Raw genomic sequence first — 18,443 nt, 5'->3', positions numbered from 1 at the left:
TGGCTGGTTGAGTCTCTTGAGTCTTTTTGTATTCTCTTCGTTTTTCCTTTTCCCTGCCCCTGCTCCAGGTTAGGGCCAAGGATTCCAACGCAAAAGAGGGTTAGGGTTTAGCTAATCTCTCAATTTTAGTGGGTAGGATGATGGGCGGATGGCTCTAGCTTTGTATAGGTGAATTTCTCTGAAATTTATGAATGAAATCTTGTTGAGATCATCTATGTGTTCTGAGTATTCGTCCTCCCCTTCCTCTCTTGCGTTTTGGGTATGATTTCTCCTCTTTTGGGATGCTTCGTGTTTAGGGGAATCGAGCCCTTGGATTCGTGTTTTGCCGAACTCTTTGGGACGATTCCTATGCATCTAGCCTAGTGCAAACCCCCTGGAATCGTGAGTTCTCACGAATTGGAATTTTTGTGTTCTTGAGAAAACCCCAATCCACTTTGATCTTCCCCTGAATTCTCAAGATCCTTTTATCTTTTGGTAGAGATCTCTTGGGGATATGTTCACGGGACAGGTGTAAAGGTACCCCCCAAGTTTCGTTGGATTTGGACTTCGTTTGCTCGAGATTCAACTTTTGAAGACTGGTTCACGGGCTGTCTGGGTGCAACCGGTCTGACCGGTGTTGATAACCGGTCTGACCGGTCCGAACGGTCTGACCGGTGCCCTGAAGCGGTTTGACCGGTCTCTGCAGTTCAGTTCTGCGATTCGACTCGTTTTGCTTCCGTGAAGTTTCCTAGGGTATTTTGCTGTGAGATAGCTAGTCCATAGCTATTCTCTCATACCCTAGGTTGAGGGCTTGTGGTGAATTTTGGGATATAGGCCGACGGATCGATTTCGAGAGAAATTTTGATCGGCTCCCATTCACCCCCCCTCTGGTCGCCAGTTTCGTCCCTCAATTGATATCAGAGTTTGGTTGAGGTTTTCAGTACCTTAACCGGTTTGAAAACCACTTGTCGACCATGACGAGTCTTGGTAAGATCCCTGTGTTTGCCGGCGAGGACTATGCTTATTGAAAGGTGCGTATGCGAGCCTTCTTGCAAAGCATGGGAGTCGAGGTTTGGGAGATTACCAGGTACCAGGCTTACGAGGTTCTTGCCGTTCGGACCACACCTCTTCAGGTGTCCGAGCACGAGGCCAACGCCAAGGCTGTCAATGTCTTGTTCGCTGACGTTTCTCGTGCGGAGTTTTCACGCGTCCAGGGTTTTCAGGAAGCCCACAAAGTTTGGACGTGCCTTGAGAACTACCACGAGGGCACACCTCAGGTGAAGGCCAGACTGTTCGAGACTCACCGGCGTGAATACGAGAACTTCACATAGGGGCCGGGTGAGAGCATTGGCGATATGTTCAGTCGGTTTCAATCGATTGTGAACAAAGTCAATGCGAATGGATCTGCTGATGCCCTTGAGTACACAGAGCATGAGAAGGCCCTCAAGCTGCTCTACACACTTGACCGCTCTGTGTGGGATCTCAAGGTGAACATGATCATTGAGTCTGCTGGCTATGAGACTCTGACTGTGAACGAGCTTTTTAGCAAGCTCAAGGCCACAGAGGTGGATAACCAGACACGAGCCAAGCTCAATGGTGCCCCTCCTTCCAAGAGCATCGCTCTGGTGACTGGCCCAGGTGGATCGAGCTCTAACGCTAACTCTGCTCTTGGCTTTTCTCTTCCCTCTTTGCCTTCTGTTACAGATGAGCAGCTGGAGACGCTAGACGACGACGACTTGTGCCTCCTCATCAGCAAGTTCCAACGCGTCTACCACAACAGGCAGAGGAAGAAGAACCCCGGGTGCTACAACTGCGGCGATCTGAACCACTTCATCGCCGATTGCCCTAAGAAGTCCAGCGGTGGCCAGAACAACCACTTCGACTACTACCGCCACCGCAACCGTGACGAGGGAGGCTCCAACAAGGAGCGTCGGCGCCACAAGCACCGCAGTCGTGACCGGGGAGGACGCTTCGACAAGGAGTCGCTCAAGAAGCGCTTCCAGTGCAAGGCCAAGAAGTAGGAGAAGGCCTTCCTGGCGCAGCTCAGCGACCTCGACAAGAGCTCCGACACCGACCGCTCTTCTTCACCGACCTCCGACGACGACGACAAGAAGAAGAAGAAGCGGGACAAGGAAGCCACCAGCTTCATCTGCACCATGGCGGGCGAAGCCGATGGTGCACATGCGTCTTCAGGTGGACATGCTACACCGACGCACGCCGACTCTTCTCCTGGATCCGAGAGTGATTCAGAGGTAAACTCCACGATCGACCTGATAGATACAGAGGTTAGGGAGTTGTACGCCGCTCTCTAAAACCAGAAAAGGCTGCTTAAGGAAGCAGCTAGATAGCGTAAAAAGCTTAGGGCTGAGCTGGCTTGTGCTAGTGAGAAATCTAGTGAGGATGAGTGCGCTGGTTGCATATCTCACATGAATGATCTTGTTGCTCTCCGTGCCAAGCATGATGAGAACGTCGTGAACTTAGATGTTGCTAAGACTTCGCTTGCTGACGTGTCTCATGAGCTCGCTAAGGCCAAGCATGAACTAGAACTGGTTAAGGACGCTCCTATTGTTAGCGATGTGCTTGAATGTGATGAGTGTCCTATCTTTAAGTCCGATCTAGCTTCGTTGCAGTCCAAGTTTGCTACTGTTGTGTGCGAGCTAGAGGAGATGAAGTCTAGGCCAGTTCTGTTTGGTGCTTGCAAGCTTTGTCCCACGCTTAGGTCGGAGCTAGATGAGAAGAACATCTTGATTAAGTCTTTGGGGGAAGACTAAGGTCGTGGAGTCTAGCCCACCTATTGACTGCTCTGTTTGTCCTGGTTTGATCCCTGATTTGGATAATCTTGCGGTAGAGAAAGCCAACTTGGAGAATGAGAATACCTATCTTAGGGCGATTCTTAGTTGGGTTTCTGCTAGTGAGCTGCAGTTGGATATGATGATTAAGCAGTTCAAGCGTGGTGATGGTTTTGGGGTCGGTTACACCTACACGAAGTCAGACTTTGACAGGTTATATGGTAAGATTGGCAAGGCTGCTGGAGCTCCAAGTGCTTTAAACACTGCTAGCACGAGCACGCAGCCTTCGCTTGTTGACCCCGTGGATGGTGTGCTGAAAGAACCACAAAAAGCACCACCACAGAAGCAGGTTTGGGTTCCAAAGCCCCATGAGCTGAGGAATCCCCTCGACACGCTCCCTGCAGCCGTAGCTCAGGTTGCCCAGAAGAAGAGGGCTGCTTCTCCCCGTCCGCAGGCTAGGCCTCCACCTCCCAAGCGTGAGGTGAGGTACCACTGCGAGTACTGTGACAGGGAAGGTCACCTGGAGGAGTTTTGCTTCAAAAGGAAGTGGGCTGTGAGGTGTGAGCAGGAGAGACGGAACACAGACATGTACTCTACTCGGGTGCATGGTCCTCCTCGGCGTGATGGAAGGCAAGTTGCTAGTGCGCGCCGTGTAGGTGGAGGTCAGGGAGACGGTGGTGGTTACCGTGCTCCAGCAGGTGGTCGCTTTGCCAGTCGTGCTTCTGGTCGTTTTCAGTACGGCTATGGACCACGGGACCGAGGTTTTGGAGGAGGTTTCGATGCTCCACGCTTTCCTCGCGGTGGTGTTCGTCAGTCACGTGGTAGACGGGACGGGGGATACGCTTTGCCTGGTTTTGCTAACCTTTCTGTAGAGCAAATGGCTCGACACTGGTTTGCTTCTCACTTTACTAACCCCAGTGTTGAGACATTTGCTCACCCTTTGTCTCAATACTGATGTGCAGGTCGGAGGCTTGGAGAACAGGTGGATCATGAACTCCGGTTGTTCGCGCCATATGACCGGGAATGACAAATGGTTCTCCAGTCTCAACCCGATGCGCTCAAAGGAGTACATTGTGTTCGGGGATAATGGAAGAGGAAAGGTACGTGGACTTGGCGCTGTTCGAGTTTCTGATCGCTTTACCCTGAGAGAGGTTGCTTTGGTTTCGAACCTTGGGTTCAATTTGCTATTTGTTTCGCAACTTCTTGATGAGGGGTTTGAGGTTCGCTTCAAGGAGGGTTGTTCGCGTGTTTTGGATTCCAGAAGAGATTTGGTTTGCCGGATTACACCTCGCGATCGGGTTTTCTTGGTTGACTTCTCTGGAACTCCTCTTGGCCCTTCTCATTGCTTGTTGGCTGGTCCTTCTTCTGATTTGTGGAAGTGGCATAGGAGACTTGGACATTTGATCTTCGATTTGTTGTCAAGACTGAACTCATTTGGCCTGATCCGAGGATTGCCAAAATTGAAGTTTGAAAAGGACCTTGTTTGCCATCCGTGTCTCCACGGGAAGATGATTGCTACTTCACACCCGCTTGTTAATCAGGTGATGACCGCTCACCCTGGAGAGTTGCTACACATGGACACAGTTGGTCCTTCTAGGGTGATGTCTGTTGGTGGGAAGTGGTACATTCTTGTGATCGTGGACGACTTCTCTTGCTATTCTTGGGTCTTTTTCATGAGAACCAAGGATGAGGCTTTAGAGTTTGTTCGAGACTTGATCTTGAGGTTGAAAAACGAGCTACCCCAGGCCATGCGAGCAATTCGCAGTGATAATGGCACAAAATTCAAAAATGCTCGTTTTGACGCCTTTTGCAGTGATCAAGGGCTTGAACACCAGTATTCTTCTCCCTACACTCCACAGCAGAATGGAGTTGTAGAGCGGAAGAATCGGACGCTGGTTGAGATGGCGAGGATGATGCTCGATGAGCATAGGACTCCTCGCAAATACTGGGCTGAGGCGGTTAACACCGCTTGTTACGTGTCCAACCGCATTTTCTTGCGTGCTTTCATGCACAGGACTTCTTATGAGTTGCGATTTGGACACCAGCCCCATGTTGACCATCTCAGAGTTTTTGGTTGGCGGTGCTTTGTGCTGAAAGATGGAAATCTTGATAAGTTTTAGTCTCGCTCGTCTGACTGCATTTTTCTCGGTTATGCTTCTCACTCTAGAGCGTACCGTGTGCTGATTATTGATTCTAACATCGTCAGAGAGACTTGTGAAGTCACTTTCGACGAGACTGCACCGTGCAATTCTTCTGTCTTTGAAGTTGCAGGAGATGATGAGCTCGGCACCTCCATCTTTGAAGATGAGGAGGAAGAAGCTGCGGAGGGTGAGGCTGAGGCTACCACGCGTGCTGTGGACCCAGTTGCCTCCGCCACGAGCTCGGATGATGATGACGGCCCCGATCCGACTACATCTACTTCACGGGGGCCGATCGAGCAGGTGACTCAGGCTTCACCAGCTGCACCTGTGGTGACACCAGATTTGGTTGAGGAGGAAGCGACTTCGACAAGGGAAGCACCGCGACACATTCAGCGTCGTCATCCACCTCAACAGATGCTAGGTGATCTCAACGAGCGAGTCACCAAATCCAAGGTAACAAGTATCGCTGGCTTTGCTCATTCAGCATTTGTTGCCTCTTTTGAGCTCAAAGATATTGGACACGCTCTTTCTGATTCTAATTGGGTCAATGCCATGCATGAGGAACTTGAAAATTTTGAAAGAAACCAAGTTTGGGTTTTAGTCGAGCCTCCACCTGCTTGTAATCCCATCGGAACGAAGTGGGTTTTCAAAAACAAGCAGGGTGAGGATGGGTTGATTGTTCGAAACAAGGCTCGTCTTGTTGCCAAGGGGTTTTGCCAAAAAGAAGGGATTGATTTTGAGGAAACTTTTGCCCCTGTTGCACGTTTGGAAGCGATTCGGATTTTTCTTGCATTTGCTGCTTCTAAGGGTTTTAAAGTTTTCCAAATGGACGTTAAATCTGCCTTCTTGAATGGTTTTATCGAAGAAGAGGTTTATGTGAAACAACCCCCTGGTTTAGAAAATCCCAAGTTTCCAAACCGTGTTTATAAACTTCAGAAAGCACTTTACGGTTTGAAACAGGCACCTAGAGCTTGGTATGATAGACTGAAAACATTTTTGCTGGCTCAGGGTTTTAAAATGGGATGTGTGGATAAAACTTTGTTCCTCATGCGGTCTGGCCCTGATTTTCTATTAGTTCAGATATATGTGGATGATATTATCTTTGGTGGCTCTTCTCACGCTCTTGTCTCCAAGTTTTCTGAGCAGATGTCCAGGGAGTTCGAGATGAGCATGATGGGTGAGTTGCAGTTCTTCCTCGGGCTGCAGATCAAGCAAACTTCACAGGGCACGTTCATCCATTAAGCCAAGTACACCAGGGACTTACTGCAGAAGTTTGACATGAGCGACTTGTCTCCTCAGCCGACTCCGATCAGCACATCGACAGCGCTTTATGAGGACTTGGACGGTGAGGCGGTGGACCAGAAGGAGTACATGAGCATGATCGGCTCTCTCCTGTACCTGACGGCGACGCGGCCGGACATTCAGTTCGGCGTCGGCCTTTGTGCGCAGTACCAGGCTTCTCCGCGAACCTCCCACAGGCAGGTGGTGAAACACATCTTCAGGTATCTGAAATTCACCCCTGAATTTGGTCTTTGGTACTCTGCGGATTCTTCTCTGGTTTTGGTGGGCTTTTCTGATGCCGATTTCGGTGGGTGTCGGTTGGATCGCAAGTCGACATCCGGCACTTGTCAATTTCTCGCTACAACTTTGGTGTCTTGGTCCTCTCGCAAGTAGGCTAGCATAGTGCTTTCTTCCACAAAAGCTGAGTATGTTACCGCTGCTAGCTGCTGCTCCCAGTTACTTTGGATGAAACAAACCTTGCAGGATTATGGTTTGAGTTTCGGTAGGGTTCCCATCTTTGTAGACAACATGTCAGCTATTAGTATGGCAAAGAACCCTGTCCTACACTCCAGAACCAAGCACATAGATATCAGATTCCATTTCCTGCGAGATAATCATGAGAGAGGATACATAGACCTGATCCATGTCCCTTCAGAGAGGCAAACCGCAGATATCCTCACCAAACCGCTAGAGCAGGACACTTTTGCTCGCTTGCGAGGGGAGCTTGGGGTTTGTTACCCCTTTTGATCGCTGACTTTTCTTTGGTTAGTTTTGTAGGTTTTATTTGCTTTTCTTTGGTTTTTAGGTTTGGTAGTTGCTTTGTGCATATGCATTGTACATGTTTGTATTTTGCATTGCCTCACTTGCACTAGCATTCTTGTATACATTGCTATGATCTTCTAGTGCCTGCTAGTGTGAGTTGATAAATTTGATCATGTATAGCTTGCTCCACTATGTATATGACATCATCTGAGTTAAGCTATTTTGATTTGAAAATCTGAAAACATGATCACCCTGTCTTGGCTACTAGCATGTTAGGGCGTGTTGATATGCTTTGCTATCTTATTCATGCTAGTGTAGCCTTTCGTTTAGCAATTCATACTTGAAATGATCCAATTTTGATAAAATTGCTTGAACTGTTCTTGAAATGAATTGAAAAGATCCAGGTGGGATTGCTTGTCGCACTAATCGAGCTTTTGGGACGGCTCACTTTGCACTTGTGAGAACCCAGGCAAGGCTGTGCTTGACTGAAACGAGTGTCTTAATCTTCTGATTGTCTTTGGCATAGGCTTGGCCTCGTTGCTAAGTAAAGCATGACAAGCTTTCAACCCCTGGCATTAAGAATTGCTTGATATAATTTGATTGAAAAATGAATGTTTGCAACATGCTTTGGCTGGTTTGGCTCACCTGTATGAGTATGACTAGCACTGCTTTCCTTTCCCTACTTGTTAGTGCTAGATCATGGCTGATGCTTTTATTTCTCCTAAACTGAACTTGCCTAGCTCTAGACTGATTTGATATACCCTGTTGAACTAGATGCAGGTCTTGTTTATGGATGCACACGTGCTTGTGACTAGATGTTACTCATATCATTCTATCCCTGAATGCTTTCACTCCTCTTGCATTGCATTCATTGCATAGCATCTGTTCAAGGGGAGTTTCAGCTTCAGGGGGAGTTTTAGGTCTTTTTAGACTTGATGTGTGCATGTGCCAACAAAGGGGAGAATTTTGGGAGAAGTAATCGAACAAGGGGGAGACTTGTTTGATTTTTGAAAAATTTGTTGGGCACAGGGCCTTGAGAGTGCATCATTTTGGGAGAGTTGTACTTGTGAGAGGGAAAAGCCTTGCTTGGGGAGTTTCTGGCTCTTGAGTTTTCCTCGTTTTTCCTCTGCTTCCAGCATGACTGCGTCGAGCGTTACCTCTGTGTTTGAGGAGTCATGTTTTGGCTTTTGATCGATTGCGTCGAGCCGTTGCCCTTGTCTTAGGGAATTGATCTGTGCTTGAGTAAGTGACTGTTCTGTTCTTGACTCTCTGAGCTTTTTGTCACTTGCTTGAGTTTTTCACTTTCTTGCTTCTCTTTTTATCACTTCTCTATTTTCAGGTGGTGTGTTGACAATGCACTCATCAAGGGGGAGATTGAGGAACGAGAGTACTCTATCTTGCCTGTGATGAGTGAATTGTCAACCGTGTGGTGTGATCGTGCGCTTGGTCTTTGGATTGCAGGTACACGGGCGTCGAGTGTCGACGGAGAGTTATCGTGGAGGAGCTCGGGCCGGGCGGCAGTTGTGGAGTCCATTCCTGGATCGAGGGCGCAAGCGGCGACGGAAGGCGGGTTTCTTGGTTTGCGCCACAAAACCAAGCAGGCGGACGACGGTTGAAGACGCCAAGTCGTGGAGGCACAGGCGTCGGTCTCGGGACTGACGGAGGCGACGGGCGTCGACGGCGTCTAGGGCCTCGCTGCGGGCGAGAAGGTGACGGGCGTCGGGCGGCGTTTAGGGCCGTCAGAAGGCCGAGGCGGGAACGGCGTCTAGGGCCACGGCGTGGAGGCGGGAATCTTCCCGCGCGAGGAGTTTTGGCGGTTTTATCAAAACCGGCCACCTACCCGGGTTTCGCGGACCCTCCAAAACCGCGGACCGGAACTTCGTCGACGTGGCGGCCTCGCAGCAAAGACTTCGAGTCGAAGAAAGAAACTCCGCCGTCGATTGAGTCTGTACAGCGGGCTGCTGCAGACTCGACCGGTCTGACCGGTCCCATGGACCGGTCTGGCCGCAGCAGCTGGGTATAAATACCCCCACCAGCCCGTGGCTGGTTGAGTCTCTTGAGTCTTTTTGTATTCTCTTCGTTTTTCCTTTTCCCTGCCCCTGCTCCAGGTTAGGGCCAAGGACTCCAACGCAAAAGAGGGTTAGGGTTTAGCTAATCTCTCAATTTTAGTGGGTAGGATGATGGGCGGATGGCTCTAGCTTTGTATAGGTGAATTCCTCTGAAATTTATGAATGAAATCTTGTTGAGATCATCTATGTGTGCTGAGTATTCGTCCTCTCCTTCCTCTCTTGCGTTTTGGGTTTGATTTCTCCTCTTTTGGGATGCTTCGTGTTTAGAGGAATCGAGCCCTTGGATTCGTGTTTTTCCGAACTCTTTGTGACTATTCCTATGCATCTAGACTAGAGCAAAATCCCCTGGAATCATGAGTTCTCACGAATTGGAATTTTTGTGTTCTTGAGAAAACCCCAATCCACTTTGATCTTCCCCCGAATTCTCAAGATCCTTTTATCTGTTCTTAGAGATCTCTTGGGGATATGTTCACGGGACAGGTGTGAAGGTATCCCCCAAGTTTCGTTGGATTTGGACTTTGTTTGCTCGAGATTCAACTTTTGAAGACTGGTTCACGGGCTGTCTGGGCGCAACCGGTCTGACCGGTGTTGATAACCGGTCCGACCGGTGCCCTGAAGCGGTTTGACCGGTCTCTGCAGTTCAGTTCTGCGATTCGACTCGTTTTGCTTCCGCGAAGTTTCCTAGGGTGTTTTGCTGTGAGATAGCTAGTCCATAGCTATTCTCTCATACCCTAGGTTGAGGGTTTGCGGTGAATTTTAGGATATAGGCCGACGGATCAATTTAGAGAGAAATTTTGATTGGCTCCCATTCACCCCCCTCTGGTCGCCAGTTTGGGTCCCTCGGCTGGCTCTTTGCATTGGCTAGCTAACCCGGCAGTAAGCGTCTCAGTGTGTGCCACTCCCTGCCTGCTTTAGTCAGTAGGTGTGCCTAATAAGTGGTGAAAGCTTGTTGCTAATCTTGGGCTGCCTCTGATCGAGAATAGTATTCAGTTGACAGATACATATTTGCAGTAATTAATATAGTGGACCCATGCACACTAATATAGTAGTAATTAAGATTTGTTCAGTACTGAAACAATGACAGTACTACTCTCTATCCGAGCCATTAATTATTGCAATCTAAGTGGACAACAAGCTGAAACTTCGCTTGGCTGAAAGACCTGAAACCAGCATCAGTGAAGTCAAAAGGTAAAACTGAACATGCGCATAGGATGCCTTCAGATTATCATTTGGAGCATGCATGCAATGCATGCCCTCGATCGTTATCACTGGATTATTCTCTATCTCGTCTCTGACCCTTCCACCACGAACTCTGGAATTTCTCACAGCCTGCATGCAGGATTTGTGGCATCTATCGTTGTGTTGCAGGCTTCTGCAGTGTAGTATGTAGTATGTTTTAATATGCAGAACATGTCAGAGCTTATTGAATTTATTAATAACAACTCTGTTTGGATCACAAGGATTCAAAGAAACCTAACGTGGATCAGTTAGTTTGATATATGGACCAGACGACAGTTTTTCTTGTCCAAGTTGGGCCAAAAAGTGCATGACTTCTCTTTTATCAAATTCCTTACAAAAAAATACAGGATTAATTTGCCTTTCTTCTTCGAAGTTTCACCATCGTCCAAATTAATTCCACTACCTCTTAGCTTGTACTCAGACCTTTTCTTCTTTACATTGACATTATTATGTCATACTCATACCAAAATGGACAAGTGTGCATCGAGTATGATTGTCAACACTAGCCTATCAACTAATTAGAATTAATATAAAAATAAAATTTATAGGTAATAATTATAATTATCTATCTCACCCCCTCTTTTATTTATTAAATATTTTAACACATACTCTAAAAGACATATTTATCATTATCTAGTTTCAACAGACTTCATTTTGCATCACACATCTGTATGTGTTTGATATATATTTAATTGAACCATTTGTTTGTAAATTGATATTCTTATCTCTTTCATCATACATGAATACATGTTGACATATATTATGGGTAGTATTTATTAATAATGATAGATACAATAATTTAGAATTTTAATTGGTGCACTTTAATATTTATTATAATTATATAATTTGGATTTAGATTTAGGGTGTTACTTTAAATTTTAATAATAACATAATTGGATAATTTATATGTAACTTTAGAGGTTATTTGCATTATTTTTATAATGGCATAGGTGAGTAATTTACACAAAAATTAGGGGGTTACTTTAGATTTTTATAATGACAGAGGTGGGCAATTTGGATACATGTTTAGAGGGTTACTTTAGTCTATTTTTATAATGGCAAAGATGGGTATTTTATTAGAAAAGATAATAGATCCAATGACTATTATGATTAGAGTTGTCAGATTGATAGCCGAATATTTCTGATTTTTGTGAGAATTTTTAGAATTTCTTTATTTTCTAGAGGGTCCATCTAAGATTTTAGGTGGCGTCACGTGGAAGAACCACCCATCAGTAATAGTAAGATACCCGGAAAAAATAATTGCATTTTTTTTTGCTTAGAATCAAGATTTTATTTACCAATAAGAGATTAGGACCCGACAACTAATTTGTAATTAGCTATGTGTTTATCAATCGGTTGCATATAACAAATAATAGATCCATGCATGTACTATAATAATTGGTAGGTACCAACAAAAAGGCTCTCGCGTACCAAGCTTTCTACCATGAAGTACCAAGCTTTCTACCATGAAAGTGATGCTCATGTTGAAAGAGGGAGACAGAGATAAAGAGTGGCTAGTTACCCTATCTCGCGCAGAAATCACTGCTGATTCTGCCCTTTCTGGTGCTGTGCTACTTGGCTGGTGCACATTCTTTCTCACCATCATGCCCATTACTATTGCAGGAAGCCATGCCTGCCAAGTGCCAACCTAAGACGGTCTTTTTAACCAAACCATGCCAAAATTATGCAACATGCATGCACCTTGACTTCACAGCAAAAGCGACTACATGCATCGCAATTACTGATCAGAACACAAACAACCTTACACTAAACATGACAAGTTTGGAGTCATGTTGTGTTTTAGGCAAAAACAAAGTCCTCTGTAACTAACTGTGTGCATGCACTAGATTAGAGTGCACAAGTTGTTCCTGAAGCCAATCATGCTGTGCGAGTTATCTTTTGTCCATATCAACATGTAAATAATATCTCCTTCAGCAGCTAGTCAGCATATCTATCTTTTTAGTTCCCCTTTACCTTGTCAAAACAATCGGTGGTGGTCCGCATCACCAGGCATGATAGTCATTCACATTTGGATTTATTCGGGTTATGGAAAACCCAGTTATTATTCAAAATTTGAATCTTTACCTAAATTTTGACCTCCACCTATGAGGCTCAACTCTTAGTGGAGCCTGAAAGGTACAGTGGGAAAAAGGAAGGCAAGCGAGTTGAAGCATGTTCGTTGTGGTGGTGGCTCAAGTGGAGACTTCAACCTTATTAACAAGAGTTTTCAACCTTGACATCTATTGCTTGTCATCATGTTCCCCAATAATTTCAGGCGTGTTTTCGAGTAAGTCTTGTAAAGCCACCTTCCTCCTTCGCTCTCCCATTTGTTTGTGTCACCCGCTAATATCGGCTTCAAGTTGTCAACTCAGATCTTCATGGTTGTTGTCAAATGTTATACTATAATATAATTATTTTTTTCAAGTATATAGAGATCTTTTTTTTTGGTGAAGAAAACATAAAGCACCTGATATTCATGATAAGTAAGCAAACGCCAGGCTCACTCCCCTTTTGTTTTGGGAAAAGAACATAATTTATGCCATTTTCATTTTACGTATAGTTATAATGGAATTATTTCTAGACACAAGTGGAGTGCTTCCTTTCCATATAACACATCCTATCTGCATAGTTTTTCTTGATTATATACTTTGCTAATTTATATTACCAGTAATCTTACTTCTTTAATTTTCATGTATATCCAATAGTCAACCTTGTGCGGTTTGCATGTGTGCACTAAGTTGGTGGTTGACTTATTATCAAGTTTTTGACCTGTCATTCCAAAATATCATACGCAATGTGTCTAGGTATTTTCATGGGACAGATGTGTGTACAAGATATGGTGTTGGTGTATCTTGGCAGCGAAAAAGTCTGGGTGATATGGATGTGATTTGGACGGAATTGAAGGGATGTGCATGCAAGACCACAGAAGAATGTCAAAGGAGCAAAACGATGCGCTCTGAAAGCGACCACAGCTGCTGCTGCAGTCAGACAGTGTGTGGGCTTGAATTCTGCGGCAAAGGAGAAATGCTTTAGATCTGATCTTATTCACTGCTACCATCCAAGATTAGTCTTTACGCACACTCAAGTCGATCGCACTCTGCTGCATGATGCCAACACCAACAACATGCGAGGCCCCCAAAAGATCCTATATAGAGCGAGCATGTATACAAAGTGTTTGACTAAACGTGATTGATAGTAGAAAATATTTAAATACAAAGTGTTTGACTAAATGTGATTGATAGTAGAAAATATTTAAGTTTATTTACCTTTTGAGGAGATGTTTAATTACTTCTCAAAGTCAACCTGAACTTTGAGACTTTCTTTGAAGAAGGATTAATCAATATATAACAAGTTTGTATATAAATTAATTTAAGCAACAATTTTTCTTCAAAAAAATTTAAGCAACAATAAATTATTTATATATTAGGGTTCCAAAATTTTCTGTGGTGTCATCGAGGCACCAAATTTATTACTACTAGTAGTGTTCTATCAATTTAAATTTTAATAGATGGTATTGGAATCACCATCTAAAAATTTAATACCAAAACAATTTTGTTTGTCGTGTTAACTTTAGGGGCTGCTTTGCTCAGTTCGTGGGAGGTGTGGACATATACACAACCACCACCTGGGTTCGAGTTCTCTTTAATTCTATTAGACGATCTTGGTGCATGTTTGTTCAAATTCACAATATCACATATATATTTCCTCCTGTGGTAATCCATTTTAATTTTTTTATTGTGAAAATTTTCCCATTTAATGGTTCTTAGCTAGCATGAATCATCATCTAACTTTTCTCTGCCATTTTTTTCTTAGCGTTGGTGTCACCTCATTGTTCGACAACATTCCCTCACTGTAAACCAACAGCAAACGGCCACATTCATTGATGCTAAAAGAGAATCTTAGAAAGCAATGCAAGCAGAGCTGATTAGGCATCACCTTTTTTTTTTGCATATCAATGCAAAAATGCACCTATACAAAAGCACAAATTAAGACCGATCGATTCCCCCTATTTGCCTCTTTTTTTTTGAAGTCCTATTTGCCTTTATATTGCACAATCTGCATAATGTAAACTCTATATAAATCTGGAATAATCAAATATAATGTCAGCATTATCATGATTATTTTTTACTACTTAAGTACTTAGTAAACTTAAACCCAGATTAGAGCACCACAAACAAAACTACCTCTTATTACCTCTGGAGCAACTGTTTAGGATGAGAAGCAACACATGCATCTGTAACCCTAAACGCCAACAGACATTTGGGCCCCACTAAACTCTGCATTTGCACCACCTACCAGCTGCGATGAGACAGCTAGCAGTGCTCCTGGCGTCAACAGAGCTGATGAGCATGATGTGCTGTTGTCAAATTTGTTGCCTTGTGGTGGAGTGCATCAGTACATCGCCATCAGCCACACGCCCACACGCGCGCCGGCCGCCATGGAATTCAGCGGAAGGAGCGGATCGGAGGAGGACCACACCACCACCCACATCGTCTGCCGTAGCAGCAGCCAGCCCAGCCAGCTGGTAGTGTCAAAATCACCAACCGTAGCAGCGGCGGGCGGCAGCAAATCGCACGGAATCTTGTCACAGTTCCTCACTGCTGGCGTAAGGCGTAGCAGGCTAGCAGCAGCCTTCGCTGAGACCAGACGTGATGACTGAGGGGTCTTAATTTAATTTGCTGGATCTCAGCTAGGGTTTGTCAACCTCCCTATCGAGTGTCGATCGAGGGGCAGCGCACGCGTGGAGGAAGAAAGCATAGAGTGCACTTGTCATTTGGAATTCTGTTCTATCTACTATTGCTAATTGAAGGCTCCTTTAAAACCTCCACGTAAAACCACCTATAATCCTTTAAAAAATAAAAAAGTCATAAAAATTAGAAACATCGAACCATTAATCCAATATCTAATTATAATAGCTATTGGATCTGTTTTTTCCTTAATAAATTACCCACCTCTACCATTATAAAAATACACTAAAGTAACCTCCTAAACATGTATCTAAATTTCCACATCTGCCATTATTATAAAAAGTAAAGTAACTCTCTAATCTTCATGTAAATTACTCACCTATGTCATTATAAAAATAATGCAAATAACTCACTAAATTTGCATATAAATTATCCAATTATATCACTATTCAAAGTTAAAGTAACTCCTAAATCTGAATCTAAATTATATAATTATAACAAAATATTAAAGTGCACCAATATAAAATTTTAAAGTACATTATTAATATATTATTTATATAAAAATGCTACCTATGATATGTGTCACCATGCATTCATATATGATGGGAGAGATGATACACATGGAGGTATGATACAAAATGAATTTAAATATTTATAACAAGTTTGTATATAAATTAATTTAAGCAACAAATAGTTCAATTAAATATATATCAAAATACACATGGAGGTATGATACAAAATGAAATCTATTGCAACAAAATAATGATAAATATGTATTTTGTAGTATGTGTTAGAATATTTAATAAATGAAAGAGGGTATGAAATAGATAACTATAATTATTCGCTATAAATCTTATTTTTTTCATAGTAATTCTAATTAGCCTGTGCGGGGTACCGGTTGATAGGCTAGTATTATTCAATTTTCAAAGAGCACGACTACTACTGACCATGCACAAGACAAAGGTCCAATATATATGTGGAGATTATTTCTAAGAGCACAATAATCCATTACTAACTAAATTAAAGCCTTCAATAGCTCTAAATCGAGACACCAATACTATGCAATACCACAATGTCCAAAGAGCGGGTACCCTATGACAGGCCTCTTGGCCTGGCATATAGTAGGATATATACTAGGATGATTGCACTTTCAGCAGAACGGAACTGCTTATTAGTTACCTAGCTAATAAGTTAGGTAAAATATGCATGCACACATCGTGCAGAAGTTTAAACTAATTACTCCCTCTGTTCCAAATTACAGCTCATTTTAGCAAATATCTGGATACATAGACATAGTTTTTATTTAGATGTGTATCAAAAATTATGTATCTAGATTTTGCCAAAATGACCTATAATTTTAAACGGAGGAAGTAGTTGTTAATACCACGTCGCATTCATTCCTATCTGTCCTATCATTCCTTTGCACCCGACCGAAGGAACAAAAGATTATTCTAGGGGAGAAAATCGGATGTGCCAAGAAGCGTCAAGTTCCCTAAATAAACCGGGGATTCACCGAGACAAAAGATTTCGTTTCTGCTTCTGGAGCAAATAAAATAAAAGCTACTAGCTAGTGTTTGACACAGCTGAGATATATAACTCAAATAGAAATGGTGTCCCACTTTCAGATTTTGCTCAAAACTATCCACTCAATTTTTGCATGCTGCTTCACACACAAATATGACCCTGAATCCATCACTGTTCTCCATTGAAAAATTTCAATGCTAGGAGAAGACAGATTAATTCCTATATATGTCAAATTTGCCAACAAAGGCAAAGGCGGATGTGGGACATTCCTGAGCTATAGCTAACTAACTATCGCCAGTGAACCGACAAACTAAATCGTTCACTGATGCACTTGAGTGTTAGTTGACTAGTTAGCATGCATGCTTTGTCGCTGGCTCACTGATGTTGTAACTTCAGTGATCATGAGTTTTGTGTGAGATCTGGACTCGGATAGACCATGGGGGTTGATGCACCAGATGACTTTTTTGTTTCCATCTCAAACGCATATAGCGCCAATTAGTTTGTACCTTGTTCTCCCCCCCACAGCCAAGAACATTCCTTTTGCTCCAATCATAGCGGTTAGGCTTGCAAAGCTTACAAACACCAGTAACTAACCTGGCAGCACTACTAATCATCGCAGTTTTGTCAACACTTGAATTGAATAAGAATTGCAGTGAGCCCCCCAAGCTCCTCCCAAAGGGATAGAAGATAGACTTGCACAAGTTCACTTGAATTATTTAGTTGCTACATACATTATATTCCCTCTCCCTTTGAATTGCAATGTCACCTATAATAAGCTTTTCTCCTTCACCATTGCTAAAAGCTTGGTGTTGCTTGAGCTAGACCGGATGTGGTTGGTGGTTGTGATGGGGAGTGGTGGCTCCCCACACACACCACCCCTGGTCCTGAGCCTTAGCCCCTTAGACAATCGTGTGACATCTCTCCCCACTTGAGCATGCTTTTTCAGCGTTCATCACTTTGCAAGCCTCTCCTTTTATTTTTCTTCCCTCTACCCTCCTCTCTTCTCCTCTCTACGTTGATTGCTTTCCGCCCGTTGTTAACCACCGTCTCACGGCAATTAATTCTTTGCTTCAATTATTATGAGTCCTAATCTACAACAATACTCACCTGTCGCTATGAGGATGCACTTTGTTACATATGCATGCCTGCTTTTAGGATCATGTTTCGTTCTGCTCCCTCATCTCACATTTCAATATTAATTCATCGTATGAAAGGTGCCTTAAAGTTTTACTTGAGTGCTACCTAGAGTGGAGCTGACTCTTGCTATGTATATATGTATGTACAAATGAATCATTCACTACTATAAAAACATTGATTTGTCCCGGTTGGGAAACCCCTGTTGTCCCGGTTTCCCAACCGGGAACGCCAGTCCAGGACAAAAGTGGGTGCCCTTTTGTCCCGGGTCTGGCAACCGGGACAAAAGAGGACCTTTTGTCCCGGTTGGTAAGGTGCTGCCAGTGCCCACATGGCTGGCGCACCCTTTTGTCCCGGTTGGTGGTGTTACCAACCGGGACAAAAGGTCCCTTTTTTTTCATGTTTTCTTTTTCTCAATTCTTTTTCTATTTCAATTATACTTTTGCATTTCAATTAAACTTATGTATTGGAATTCAGTGTGTATGATCTCTACTAATATATATATATACATATATATAGTTACTTATATAATATTTGTCCTAGATAGTTTTCATATATAAATTAATTCACTTATATATATATGTATACACATATCTATACATGTGAATTCCTTTACATATGAAAATGTCTAGGACCAATATTATATAAATATATATATACACATATATATTATTGCAGTGCTTATATATATAATACATGCATACTCCATCATATTTGCATAGGTATATTCGTTCTTAATTACATAGGTATATTCGTTCTTAATTACATAGTAGAATTCACCTTTTGGAAATTTAATACATACATACATACTCATAAATAGAAATTTAATACATACAC

Source organism: Panicum virgatum, chromosome 2K, assembly GCF_016808335.1.
Source record: "Panicum virgatum strain AP13 chromosome 2K, P.virgatum_v5, whole genome shotgun sequence".
NCBI classification, from domain to species: Eukaryota; Viridiplantae; Streptophyta; class Magnoliopsida; order Poales; family Poaceae; genus Panicum; species Panicum virgatum.
This window is presented reverse-complemented; position numbering follows the sequence as displayed.